This window comes from Lycorma delicatula, chromosome 3 (assembly GCF_047948215.1).
Source record: "Lycorma delicatula isolate Av1 chromosome 3, ASM4794821v1, whole genome shotgun sequence".
NCBI lineage: Eukaryota > Metazoa > Arthropoda > Insecta > Hemiptera > Fulgoridae > Lycorma > Lycorma delicatula.
Genome location: NC_134457.1, coordinates 183,349,903 through 183,363,837, shown reverse-complemented (window position 1 = coordinate 183,363,837; position 13,935 = coordinate 183,349,903).

The window sequence follows — 13,935 nt, the reverse complement described above, 5'->3', positions numbered from 1 at the left end:
TAATGCCTAGATGCCTACATGTAAGACACTTCTGACTAATGCCTGACTAATGCCTACAGAGGCACTAAGAGAAAAATCTTGTCTTGAAAAAAAAAAATAGTTTTTGTTTCACAAAAAAAAAAAATGATTGTACAACAATAAAATAAATAATTTAGATAAATTAATTTGAAAATGGCAAAAATAAATGAAAACCTAAAGCTTCAAATCATAAGAATCGGAGCAAAACTCAAAGGACTATGAACCGGCTTGTTTTGCTTTTGCAGATGAACGAGCGATTTTCGCTGATGATCTAAATACAGCCTAACACCAAATCAAAATTTTGAAAGAAATCACCGAAAGATTAAGATTAAAAATCTCATTTGAAAAAGCGGAAATAGTGGTAATTCGGTAAATCCGAAAAAAAAACTAAATTTGGAAAAACTGAAGTCGTAGAATAATTTTAATCCAGAATAAGTAGTAATCCAGATAAAATGGACTAGACAAAATGTGTTTGGAAAATCGAAGAGAAGTATACTTTATTTTTATTTTTTATTTTTTGAAATTTGGACAAATATAATGGAAATGGCTTTTCAAATAACCTAAAACGTTTTACAATAAACAAATAGATTTTTTACAAGCAAAATTCGGACATTACAAAATTATTATATAACCTGTAAGTCTACGCGTCAGATACTTTAACATTAAATAATAAACGAACGCTAAAGTATGTTTTAAAAAGGAAAGAAAATCTTTAAGAAAAAGTTTAATCCAGAAGGGTGAAAATAATAAAAATATTTTATGATCAAATGAGGCAATTTATAGAACATTAAAAAACGTGGTAGTTACAGTTAAAAACTGAGAATAATGTTTTAGGTCATTTTAAAAGAATAAAGGAAATAAGATTGTCTAGAAAGAGTTTCAGCTTCTTTGATCATATCAAAAGGATCTCCAAGAGATCCTTTTCAAAAGAAAATTTTGAAAAAGTGCATGAGTTTAAAAGATTTAAAGAGCGTTAAGACGGAAGAGGAAACAACAACAGGAGATTCACAGAACACAGAGAAAGATTAAGAAAAATGATGACCGAGAGATGGTAGAAGATTAAAGTCTCAAAGGAAAAATAAAGTTTGTTTACGCAGTCTAGAGATGGCCAATAAGAAAAAAATATATACATATATATATATATATATATATAATATAAACACAATTATAAATGAAATTTTTAATTACATGGTAACTAGTAATCTTAAACAAAAATAGATTAGTAAAACTAGTAAATCTTTTTATTTTCAAACTTATTACTTTTTGCGACAATACGAGTCAAGCGTTTTCAAAAGAAAAACATCGACTCGATATTCCGATGTTTTATTGTTCAGTGCCTCATTTTATTTTTTATGTTCAGTTAATTAATTTATTTATATAAAATATATATTTACTATATTTTTTGTGCACATAATTAATTTATCTTTTGATTGCAGATCTAAAAATTTAGATGACTGACAGTTTAAATCGGCTGCAGCATTTTGTAAAACTTTCCAGCACCTATTTGTCTTTAACAGCTTCTATACCTTCCTTAAGTGAGATAATAAAACGCTTTCGTGTTTCTGTCATATTCACTGAATTTTTCAAATCATTAATTACACTTTATTACTCAAAAAATTGACAAATAATATTAATAATAATCAATTATAGGAAAAAATGAGTTTGTAAAAATAAAAAAAACCTTATAGACCTATTCGTGCCGAAGAAAATTAAGTTAAGTAATTTATCTTCGAACATTAAAAATAAGTTTTGAATGTAAAACATGATTTTAAATAATTATTTTAAAGAATGAATTTTATGAGAAAAAAAAGTAGAATTCTTGGAAAAAGAATATAATATTTACAACAAAAAACAGAATGATCAAGGATGCAAATTCTAACTTGAAAAAAAGTAAATCAAATTAAGAAGATAAAGATAGAATTACCCGGATTTTAGTTCGGCTGGATCAGCTTAAGTGACATTCCGCTACACCAGAACTACTGTCACAATAATAAAGTTTTAATAGTCCTACTTCTGTTATATTTCCGTTGGGGGAGACCTTTTATTATTAACAGAACTTTATGTCAATAACACAAGAACTCAGATAAAGACAAAACCGTACACAGACTATTGCTATTGTTTCTTAAAGGTACATTTAAAATATTAGCCAAAATGGAACAGAATTCAGGAAACAATTAAAAACAAAAGTTTAATATTTTTTTTGGGAATTTGACAGCTAAAAAAGTTACATTTGCATTAGCGTAAAAAAACTTAGTTATATTTAGTAACATTTGCATTATGTAAAACTGAAGACATATATGAAAAATATCTCCAAAACAAAATTCCTAGAATAAAACCCAGAATAAAAAGGAAACCCACACAAACAAATTAAAGAAACAAAAAATATTACACTTACAAAAGGACATTGCTTAACTAAACCCCCTATATAAAGAATATCTTGATTGCCAAAAAATCAATGAATAAAAAATCCAGAACACAAAAAAGAAGAGAATTAAAGATTGCGTGATTTAATAACTGTAAAAAAAAAACAAAGAACCAAAAAACCCAGAGAATGAATGAAAAATATAAATCCTAATTGTCTCAGAGTAGAAAAAGAAATAATTTTCCTTAAATTTTTTTCTACGCAAGCAGGAAATCTGCTACGGTTATAATTGTTAATAAGGGTAAGGTTAAGTAATTAAAGAAAAAACTATAAAAAAATAAGTATCACAAAAATAAATAAAAGAATTAAAACGAATAACCAAATAAACACCAAAAGTAACCAAAGTAGAAGAATGAACTAAGGATGGCATGAACTAAGAATGAATTAAGCTATGGTATTGTTCTCAATATCATAGCTGGGTGACGAATACCAAAACGTGGTTTAAAATTAACATTTCATATTTCTACAGGTTAAAATATGTTTCTTGTAATTGTTAAAGAAAGGAAAATCCAGCTGTTTGCGAATTATTGTCACGTCAGTATTTTAAAAGGTGTTACATTTAAAACGTAACCGATTTAGAAATCTTTGTGCAACTTCAACCAATGTTTTGTTAAAAACACAGTCACTATTCCACAGCTAATAGTGTTATATTTTAAATGACGGCTAATAAGCGACTTAAATAAAAAAAAATTGTACTAATATTACGAAAATATATAAAAATTCTTATTTTAAAACCTACTTTAATATAATCATAGAAATAAAGTTATATCTTTCAAAATAAGAGTACCTTGTATTTAAACTAAGAAACGTTATTATTATGAGAAAATAATAAGTGTTTCGTCTTTTGGAGTTCCACTAGAATATAATTACGGTTATCTATCCAACAACGCAAGTAATATTAACTTACGGAGCTAAGAGATCAGAAAAAGGTCTGTTAAGTTGAAGATCGATTTTTATATTCGAAGATCGAGGATTTGGAAACTGTAATTAATTTTGTACTTAATATCATGTATAAGGTCAATAAATAAAAATAAAGAGGCTCAAGTTTTAATTCGTGCGAATCTAGTCGCAAAGGAGGTATCAGAAATAAACTCTACAAATCTAACGGCAAATTTTCTATCCCTCTAGATAAATAAGATTCGAAATTTAAAATGAGCGATTAATAATAATAATAATAAACAAAAACTTTCTTTATGAAAAACTTATGAATTAAGTAAATGCATGGTTGATTTACCTGCTGACTTTTGCGTAATATAATATTAGCATTTTTCAGAGTCTAGGTAGATAGTATTTACGGTAACTGCTAAATATATTTAACCGCTCATGTATTTATAAGAAGTTATATTTTTCTACAATAGGTTAAATAGTAGAAATCGTTATGTGTGGCAACATACGTTATATATTTAAAATTAAAATTTGAATCTTTTAGAGAAGACTGTCGTATAGTTTTTCCTATCGTTTCTAGGATTAATTAAAATCGGAAAACTTTTTAAAATTGAATTTAATGTTGTTAAGAAACACAAAGTATTTAAAAGAAATTCAATAATGTAATAAAATCGTAATAATAATACAAAGTTGCATGTACTTACTTCTCTTCGAATTATAAATTGTTACCTAACAAAGTAGAAAGTAGTAAAACACAATCCATTTTGAAATAAAGAAGATAATATTTAGTGATGGAGGTAGACAGCTGGTTTAAATTCGATTAAGATTTGGGGATGAATGCGCTGAAATCCATTTTATGTAAGAGAATTATCAGGGCAATTAACAAGACTTGATTCTTGTCTCTGCCAGAGATAGGAATTAATTTAATTGTAGCAATGCGAAGCGAGGTTACAGTTAATTTATCCCGGACGATAAGGCGAAATGGCACCATGTCGCTTGACTGTTTAAAGCGTGGCATCGTCAAATACAGCAGAATGAACTACGACCAACTCCCTTCAGATCACTAGTAGTTTCATCGTGTACTCTACAACCACCCCCCTTTCTACTATTCGGCTCACTTGTCGTGTCTTGACTTAGATTCCTCTTCTTGTCAAGCTTCCTGATTCAACTATTCAATTAATGTCGACCAGTGAAGCATGTTTTCTATCGTAAACAGGCTATAATTTTGTTCCCTATTAATTAAAATAAGTTTTATCTTATTTATCGCTAATAATATAAAAATAATCGTATATCATTTTTTTAAGAATATATTTTTCAAAGGGGTTAAAAGAAGAATTTTTGCTGAGATGAAAAACTGTACCAGTTTAGCTGCTTTATTCTGTTTAGTCAGCGTAGATTACACTAGCTGTCACCTCTGTGCTACTCCCAGCTACATTAAAAAGATTCTATCAAAAACTCTATGTAAAATTATTCTACGTTTTTTTTTTGAAGTTATTTATAATTTTTTCCTAATAATTCTTTCCACCATCGATTGTTAAAATAAAATATTCTGTTGTTTTTGTTTTTTTTTTTTAACCATTCCGGTGTGTATTAAGAAATCATATCTTATTTGGTTTATTGTAATATTTTATTTTTGTTTTAATAGAAGCATATCATTTGTTTTATTTACTTTTTTATTACCGATTACTTTTTAATTATTTGTATTAAGGACCTAGTGACTTCTTTTAAAAAATATTTATGTATAAACATTAAACTTATTCTTTAAAGTATCAATTTTTAAAAGCTTACTCATTTTAAATAAAAGTTACAATTTGATTTATCCTTTACAGTGATAAAAATTAAGCTAAATAACATTTTAAGAAATTTGTGTTAGTTTAAATCAAAAAAGGTTTTTTGCTCTTATGTTTAATTTACCCATATTTAATGTCAATAAAAAATTAAGTATATATTCAATCCGTTATGAAGTTTTAAACAACATTTATGTACTTAAGTAATATTTAAGTTTTTATATAATATTTAAGTCTTAAGTACTTTTCAATTATTTGGATTTAATAATTTAAAAAAAAATTATTTTTTCAGGTTTTTCTTATATTTTTATTTTCCGTTCCGGAAAGGAGTGGTAATGTATTGCAACCGGCCAACGTAATTAGCCAACATATCTATAGAAAAAAAAAAAAAATATATATTTATTTTAAAGAAGAGAATAATATGATTTCTTATGGTGGGATGCATTTGTCCGTAATAAATACAGGAATTGAAAAAAAAGATTGATCACGTAAAAAAATGCTTCTATGCATATTAAAAAATGATTTTTATGATTATGCTTTAAAAAAATATTGTTGGTTGTAATAATTAAATTAGTTTTGTTAATGAATATATCTTGTAAATTATATATAAACCTATTATTACCTTTATAAGTTTTCTTAGGGAATAACATTTACAGACACGTAAAAATAACTTTATTAATAAACATTTCCAGGGTTTTAGATATTTACATGTGTGAGCGGAAAAATTTTACATAAAATTCATAAATTAAATTTTGCTGATATATTCATATTAGAATATCCCTACAGTTGAATAAAAATATATTACTTATTGATCGAGATGCACCTGGTGGAGGGCATTGCAACAATAAATTATCAACACGATTTCATGTTAAATCGATAACCTGTTGGTCAAATAATTTCGGTCAGTATCTCTCTTTTTAATTTTTCTCTCTTTCCCTGGTACTGATAGTAAAGTACTGATAGTGAAAATTACGATAGTGATAATTCTAATATTTTACTTTCAGAAGTTGAATTATGGAAGAAATATTTCAAAATGCAATCCCAAAATCCAACAGATACGACTAGTTAAATGTTTGTAATAAGAATTTATTTTCCGATATAAATAAATTTATAATGTGTGCAACATTTTTTATAGCATTTAATACAGCTGGTAATTCAGCCTTAATTTTGTAATTCATGAAAATGATGAGAAACACAGTGAGAGTAAAAAAAAATTGAGATTCGCTATTTTGAATTTGGTAATTGTTTTCTTTCATTTTTAAATGAAAAGAGGGGTTTATTTGTGTAATTGGTGCTTCAAATTGAAGATGAGATTAGTATAGTTCGTACATCTAAATATTTTTAAATTTGTAGATTTTCTATGGCCACTATTATCTCTATTCGTGATGATTTTATCAATACAGTAGTGTTTGGACGAGAGGAAAAATTTTGATATGTATGTATATATAATTATTATTTTCAATTATACCTGTATTTTACTCTAGTCGTTTGGTTTGTTAAATAATTAGTAATCTTTTCTCTTCTACTGTATATCAGCCTCTTCCCTCAAAATTTCTTCTACATCCTAGATCCTGTTTGAAATATCTTAAATATTTGTCGTCCTAAATCTTTCCATAAAGTTTTTCATTTAATTCTCTAAACTCCTTGCTTGTCATCATTATTCATTAATATCACGTTTCAAACCGGGTATCATAAAATATCATAAATAGAATAAATAAAGATTTCATAAATAGAATATCATAAGATATTCTATTTTATGAAATAGCTCCGTACAAATAAAAAAAAATATTTACAATTTTTAATGATTAAAATCTCGCAAATCTATATTTGAGAAAGAAAGATTTACTTTATTTATAAAATCTGTTTGGAATTCTGTAAATTTTCTTTTGTTATTATCTTTATTATCCCATCCATATCTGTAATTTTATTACATAAATAATGGTGCTCTCAGTTTTCGTACCTCTTTATTTAAATTCTCACATTTCTTCTTTCTGTCGATTTTCATTATTTTCAAAATTATTTTCTTCTCCAGCACCATTCTATATCATTAAAATTAGTATGAATCTTCTTAAATGAACATAACAATTACCCTGAAATATGTAACAAGTCTACATTCAAAAATTAGTCTTAAAAATTAATATTCAATGTTTGCTGAAATATTTTATAAATACTAAATATTATAAATCTTAATATAATTCATTTAATTAATGACATAAAACTCCTTTCCCAACTTATTTCATAAGTTTGCCATAGTTAAGAATGGTGTATATTGATTAAAAATACTTCGATTATCGAAAAAAATTAAAGATGCAGAGGGATAACACAGGCCCCTTCATTATGTTATTGACATAGATAATGTAATGTCTTGATTATTATTTATAACGATAACAGTATACTAAATATTGATGTTAAAAGTGTCGAAATCTATCATTTTTCGTAATAAATTACACTATGTATGACTGACTACATTAGGTTTGATAACATAAACATTAGGTTTGATAACAAATTGAGTTTTGGGAAAACCTAAGTTTGGTTTTTAAAATGTTTTTATTATATGAAATGAATAAACTCATAAAAACAATAATTTTAAAAATAAAGAAAAAAGTACATAAAAGGATGTTGAACTAGAACTTTGTAAAAAATTGTAGTTAAAACAAAAATTCCAAAAAAAGCAGTTAAACAATTCACCTCTTAATTTTTCGTTGATATTCATTTCAATTTAAGGTACAAAACTTTATTCTACTATTTTTTAATGATAAAACAAAAAGGAAATCTTTCTTTTCTTCAAAAAGAAAAAAGAAAAAAAACAGTGTTTGGAGAGTATAAAGCGAAATTCAAGTGATAAATTATTTTCATTAAAATCTCTAAGCACACTGGTTTGTTATGAATATAATCTGATCTTTAAATTCTCTTTTCATATTTTTATTATTTTTTTTTTTAATGAAAAAGAGAAGAGGTTGCTGTAGTTCTTTGAATTCTAAAACTCCTGTAAGCTTTTATTTAATTCAGACTTAAAAAAAAATTGCTTTCCTCAGAAGTCTTTATTGACTTAGTTTGTAAATAGTTTACAAATAATTCAGCATAGTCTTTATGACAGTTTTAATGAATCTATTCCTTTAAAACCATGTAATACTAAAATTCTTTTTTTTTAATATTTATTTTTATGAATAATAAAACAAATAAATAAAATAAAGTAAATAAATTATCATAAAATTATTTATTCCTTAAATGCGTTTATCCTCTTTGAAATATTTCGTTCAAAATCTCTCTTAACAGTTAGCATCACTGAATATTTAATATTTGTTTACAACAGAAGTATAAACAGATTCTGTTTATATTATAAGAAAGTTAAAATGGAGGCTTTTAAAATTTTGAAAGAAACTTTTCCAGATGTATTAACACATCATTTTAAAGAGTAAGTTTATTAAATTAATAGGCGGTACTCTTTTTACAAAAGAAGTTTCATAAAAACAATGAGAAATTTTTTTTTCTTACAAAAAATCCAATGATTTTACCCTTCCCGTACGAAGCAAACGATGAACAAGTTTCTTTAACATTCAAATAAGATAAATAAAAAATAGGTCTAAAAATAAAAATTAAAAAATCAACTAATTCCATTCCCATTCTGTAAATAGTATAAATTATGATTTCGGATGACTTAGTTAGACAAAACTGATAATAGATTTGTACAATATAATTTTAACAAGAAATATTCATTTGGGCCAAATCAGAATACTTTTTGTTTTATATGTTTTTCGTCAAATACATTAACATATATTATACAAAACATTTCGTTCTCCTTCAATTAACCTAATGAAAAAACTATGTTAAAATGATTATTGTTGTTTTAATACAAATTTATGGATTCAATTAAATAATTGAAACAGCAAATCACCATTTTATATGAACTTATTAGAAAAATTTACTTTCATATTTACTTTTTTATTTTTATATTAATCTAAAATATGGTTTTAGCATCATGTAGTTATTCTAATCCACAATCTTTATTTTCATTTTGTAAATGAATAATTAACATTTAATTTAAAAAAATGAAATATTAATAATTAGTAATTTTGTTAATTATAATTATAATTTTTAATTATATTACATAATTATATTTGTTAATTATAATTAGTAATTTTATTAATAATTAGTACTTTTCTGTAAATTTCGGGTCAATATGACTCAAAGATTTCATTTTTTTTTCTAAAATTTGTAAAAGTTAAAATAGTAAAAGTTAGTTGATTTTATACTGATTTGAATACTAAACAGGGGTTTCCGGTATACTTTAGTGGTTTTTTTTCTTTCCGCGGGAGAAGAAAAATTTGCTGTCAGACGCCCAGCAGCCCGTATTGCTGGGTGTGTGAGGTTTACCGTTAAAAACTCACTAACTGGGGACTTAATAAAAACCACCCGTAAAAACAACATGCCCCAGTAGTATTTTAGTGGTTGGGGTTCAGTTAACCAAACGTCTCAGAAGTGGTCGGCCGAGCTGTACATGACTACACCTCATCTACATGTCATACACATCATTTTCTAAAAAACAAAAAAAACCCAGATCAATTGAAAAAAAGCTGACGAGATTCGTAAAAAAGTACACGAATTGTATTTATTGAGAAATGATTGAGCAATGGTTTACCTTCTCTAGAATATAATATTATCTTAGACAACGCCCATTCATGTAAAAAGAAAAACTTCCAGCTGTGTCTTGGAAAATTAATAATATCAAAATGTGGCTTATTTCAAAAGGAGTGATTTTTGAAGAGGATGAACTTAAGGTCCAATTATTGCAAAGAGTTTCGCGTATTAAAAGTAATTTAATGTGTATAAAATTGATGAGATAGCAAGATCCAGCGGCAAAACCGTGCTTCGATTACTCCCCATCATCGTAAATTAAACCAAATTGAGTTAATTTGGGGACAAATCAGAAGTTACTTATCGTCAGAAAATATTCCTTTTAAAATATCTGATGTTAAAAATTTATTCTTAAAAGCCATCGATAAAACAGACCACTGTATAAAAAATGTAATGGATAATATTGAAACAAATTATTGGGAACTGGATAATTTAGAAACAAAGCCTCCCGTTGTATCTTTTAATACTGACAGCATTATGGATTTCTTCCAATTAGATGACGAAAACTGAATTGAATTTATTATCGTAGAAGTTTAATGTGATATATTAGTGAAATTTTACCGTTTGTAGACAATTGACAATTTCATAACTCAAAAAATTTAAATAAAATGTCTTAATTTATTTAAATTTAAAATCTAATAATAGTGCGTGATTACTGAGTATTAACGTTCCGTAGTTCCTTTTATATCCATCAGGATTTACAGGAAATGCTTGTGATTCCGCCGCCTGAACACTCGTACGCATAGTTTGTTTACTGGAACTCTATAAGCTACCGAATACGATATAGATCAAGATGACCCTTAATAACGTCTGTTTCATTTTTTGTTATACCAGCGATTAATAGTTTTTTTTTTTTTTAATTACTAAATAATAATTAAGTTTCTAAGATTAATAAAAACAGTTCTGTTTCCATTTCTATTCATTTATGTTTTTTTCTCTTTGATATATTTCTACTTTGTATTTTATCTGCGTCTACATTTATGTTTATTGTTTATTTATTATTATTTATACTGTATTATTTAAATTTAAACTGTATTAACTACAAACATGTTTCAACTCGAATGATTTATTTTATTCATTATTATTACTCAATGGAAAAAATTACTAATAAACAAGACAAAAAATATCAGAATGATGACATATGGTGAAATATTTTATAGTAATATCAACTGTGTTCATGTAAGTCTAAACATACATTTTAATTACGTTTAGATGGGCAATTTAGTCTTTGTTTCATATAGCGGCCGACGTATTGCTAGGCACATAGGCTGACGGCCGGCTTACCGCTCTATTAACTATCCTAAACGACTCTGACAATGTACTTTTTTTTCTTTTAGCTTGTTTACCTACCCCCCCCCGGGGCTGGAATCATCTTGAAGCATAGCACAATGCCCAGGGGATTGTCTCTAAACAGGAAAAAAAAAGAAAAGGGGATCGTACACTCTAACGGATTGTTTCAGTGCCGGCCTCTACCCTTAGGGCAAGGTATCAAGCCCGACTATGTCGTTCCTGAACCCCACCCTATGGACCGGGATTCGGTCTTGATACCTTGTTTCCAATGTGAGTATCCCACAAACGGGCCCACACCGGATCTCGGTCTTTTAACAGCTGCCTGCCTCTAACCGGGTCCCACGAGGAGGCCCCAGCCGGGTCTTGGTCTTAACAGCTCGAGGGCGACGGAGTCCTCGTGACTCTTCCTCGCCGCCCATCCCGACAAGCCCGGACGAACGACGACTCCACAGGAGGCTGTCCATCACCCCTTTATTATCTCGTCGTCCCTGCCTTTTTGCTGTAGTATCGTTATATATTTTGACACAGCTCTGAATTTGTCGACTTCAGATACCATTGTCGGTACAATCGTGTCTACAACGAGGAGTCCCATTAGTTGTTCGCCGATGCCTCTTTCTACCATCCACCGTCAACACATGAACACAAGGAAGTCATAGTCTCCGCAATATAGGCACTTGGAAGTGATAGCCCTCCTCCTCCCGAAAAGATATGATCTGAAGACCCCGTGCCCCGTTAAGAACTGGGTTAGCCAGAAAAATGAGTTGGCTAAATTTGCGGTCAATCCATGGTGCAACCTGTTTGATTAAGCGTGGGGGGGGGGGGTCCAACGCCCCGTTGATGAGAGATCCCACCTCCTCTGCTACTCTAGTATTACGCCCGCCCAAGCAGTTACTTTGTTTCCTCCCGTAATGATGTCTCATCCCATCACCGCCAACTGGTGGAGAGGGAGAACTCCAACAATAACCAGGGCAGCCTCTGATGAAAATGAGGAGTAGGCACAAGCGATCCTGAGAGCTAGTCTTTGTTGGATTCCTTCCTGGATGCGCCTGTTCGAGTCCTACTCCAGCGTAGTATCCCAGACCGTGATTCCATAGAGGAATACTGAGTTTATGACATGAGCATATATCCTCCTGCGAGATGACCCTGGACCAGACAAGTTACTAAGCAGCCTATGTAATGCATTTACCAGTCGTTCGACTTTGCCGTGGTCGTTCGTGGTATCCGTGGCGTGGACTGAGAATGTTTCTTTATTTGTCCAGCCGCACTCCTAAATATAAATATTATATATAAATGTATATTACTCATTACTTATAACGTAATTACTTAGCTATTATCCCAAAATTGGGACTATTTAAGTTTTTAAAAAGTAATAAATCCTTAAAAATTTTTTTATCGAATTATGGTTTATTAAATATTTTTTTAAGCCTTTTTCATTCATTCAAATAAACTGATAATACGGCTGTGATATGAATGAAATTTTTGAAGTCGAATGCAAAAGTTATCCGTGAAAATAGGTATAAAACTGTTAAACCACATAATTTAAAGTCTGCACCTCTACATACAAGCAGGTAAGATAGTACCCCGTTTCCGTTTCATATATATTAGTTTTCTTCTAATATCATTAAAGACATTTTATATTAATTCACGATTTATAATTAAAATGTTTCTTTATTAAGGCAAATATACAAAGGGTTAATGAGTTTTACCCTCGGTAATAGTGAAATACCGCCAGAAGTTCTAGAAACACTCCGTAGTATAATTGTTTACTAAAGTTTTTGCCTAAAATAGATTTCCAAAATCGTTTTCTATTTGTACTTCATAATTTATTTCATCAGTTTTAATTAAAAATAAGTCATTGATGTGAAGTATTTGAAATAAAGATTTTTCAAGAGGAATCCGGAAAATTTATGTAACCCTTTGAAGGCTTTTTTATTTCTAATTGTAAAATACCTCTTTATTTATTAATGGATATATTTCCCTTCTACTGTTTTTTGTTTGTTCTTTTTTTTACAAAATTACCTTAATGTTTGGTTGTTGTTTTAAATTATTAGCATTTTTTTTTTCAAACAGTAACATGGATATAAAAAAGTACAATTATAAAAAAAGGATATTCAATTCGTAAAAACAAAATATGAGCCACATTGACTGGAAGAGTACAACAATACAGTAAATATGAATATACCATCAATGCTATAAAGTAATAATAAACATAAAGCATAATTTCACTCCAAAATTGGCCTCCAACTAAACACAATTTCCAAATATACATATCCTAATTTTATTGGCAGTAAAAGAACAAAATATTGTTAGAAACAAAATATTAAAACAGATGAATATAATGATAAAATAGAACTGAAGAATGAACACGTAGAAGAAGAAATGTATTTGTGAAAAAGCAAATGTAACAAATGTCTAAATTTTCTTTAAATTTTTACACTTTAAAAACAAAATTACTGATAAAAATTCCAAAATGAAATTTTCTTGGGCAAATCATAATACTAAAAAAATATGAATGATACCAAAGAAACTAAACATGATTAAAACCTTTGATAAATCTATTAAAATTATTATTCAGTGCTTTACTAATTTTATTTCTTTTTAAAGTCAGATAAACTGACTTTACCTGTTCGTACTGCAAAGCTTTAAAAACTGCGATCAAATTTAATTCCAAAAATAATAATTAAAAAAAGAAATAAAAGTAATGCTTCTTGGAAAGAGAAGAAGATGTAGATTTAGTGATTTACTTAACAAACATTAAATTAACTGCAGGGAGGATAGACGTTTTCAAACCGAATGACCCGTTAAACTACGTTGTAAAATCTGTTAGGAATAAAATAAAAGGACTTCATTCAAAACTATTTTCAAATATTGCAAGAACGTACTTAGAATAAAACGATT